Source organism: Penaeus monodon, chromosome 23 (genome assembly GCF_015228065.2).
Source record: "Penaeus monodon isolate SGIC_2016 chromosome 23, NSTDA_Pmon_1, whole genome shotgun sequence".
NCBI lineage: Eukaryota > Metazoa > Arthropoda > Malacostraca > Decapoda > Penaeidae > Penaeus > Penaeus monodon.
In genome coordinates this window covers 31,042,152-31,043,035 of record NC_051408.1, presented here as the reverse complement: position 1 = coordinate 31,043,035, position 884 = coordinate 31,042,152, and the positions used below count along the sequence as shown (strand labels likewise).

Sequence of the window (884 nt, the reverse complement as noted above, 5' to 3'; positions counted from 1 at the left end):
GAAGGCCAAATTGCTGGTTCTCATTTTCTACTGCTGTGTTATTCTCGGTCTTATCATCAAGCAGACAATGCAATCCGTGGGCGTTCGCGAAAAGAAATCCCGCCCTCGCGACCCCCCTCCTCCTTGGCCGAGGACAGGCCCACCGACCGTGGATAGGCCTACCCGCGACAAAGGCCGACACGTCGCCCTCCTGCCGCCGACCACGAGTTTTCTCCTCCTGTTTCCGCAAGGTCACACTGCCAGCCGTGAGAGCCGCATGCGTGCTGTGCCCCAGTCGATATGATGATCCGTCGAGCTCCCAAGTGCCCACCGCTTGCAACATTCGCCCGCACACACATTAAAGACGACCAGTCGCTGGCTGGACACAAAGCCCTCACGACCACATGAGGGAAAAGGGAATTCCCGAAAGAGTCGTTGCTTCGTACTCACCTTGCAACGCTACGGTGACTGCAGCTCGTCCTCGACGGGAGAAGGGGAAGCTATCTTTTATCCAAGTTATCCACTCACACGTTTTACACCACCGCGGACACCATAACAGGGCAAATATCACACACTACAGCCGGTACCGGGAGCCTGGCTTGCCTTGCCTCCCGACGCCGCGGCCAACACACTTTTCCCAGCCTCGCACTACCGTAACTTCGACAACCAATAGATGGCGGGTTTTTATCACTACAAACTACAATTGAGAGGATCACTGTGCGTGCATATCTCTCAGCGAGATCGGCACTGAAGGAACGAAATATGCGGATTTTCTCCTTTCAAAGGAGCGGAGGAGAGACGGGCGACACACCCGACCCGTCCTATAGAATGGCCCACGCCAGACTGACGCAAGGCTGATTCCGGCCGATCATCTGTTCTCGCGCGGCCCAGCCAGACGTACACGG

General features: G+C 56.4%; 1 long non-coding RNA gene across 1 annotated transcript in view; it reads right to left on the bottom strand.

Moving 5' to 3' along the window:
- The window catches only part of LOC119587928, an 86,433-nt gene extending 85,596 nt beyond the window's left edge, over nucleotides 1–837 (bottom strand). Inside the window, exon 1 of the long non-coding RNA XR_005230031.1 lies at nucleotides 430–837. This is a non-coding gene — a long non-coding RNA (uncharacterized LOC119587928). The remainder of the gene's footprint in view (nucleotides 1–429) is intronic.
- Between the last annotated feature and the right edge of the window lie 47 nt (nucleotides 838–884).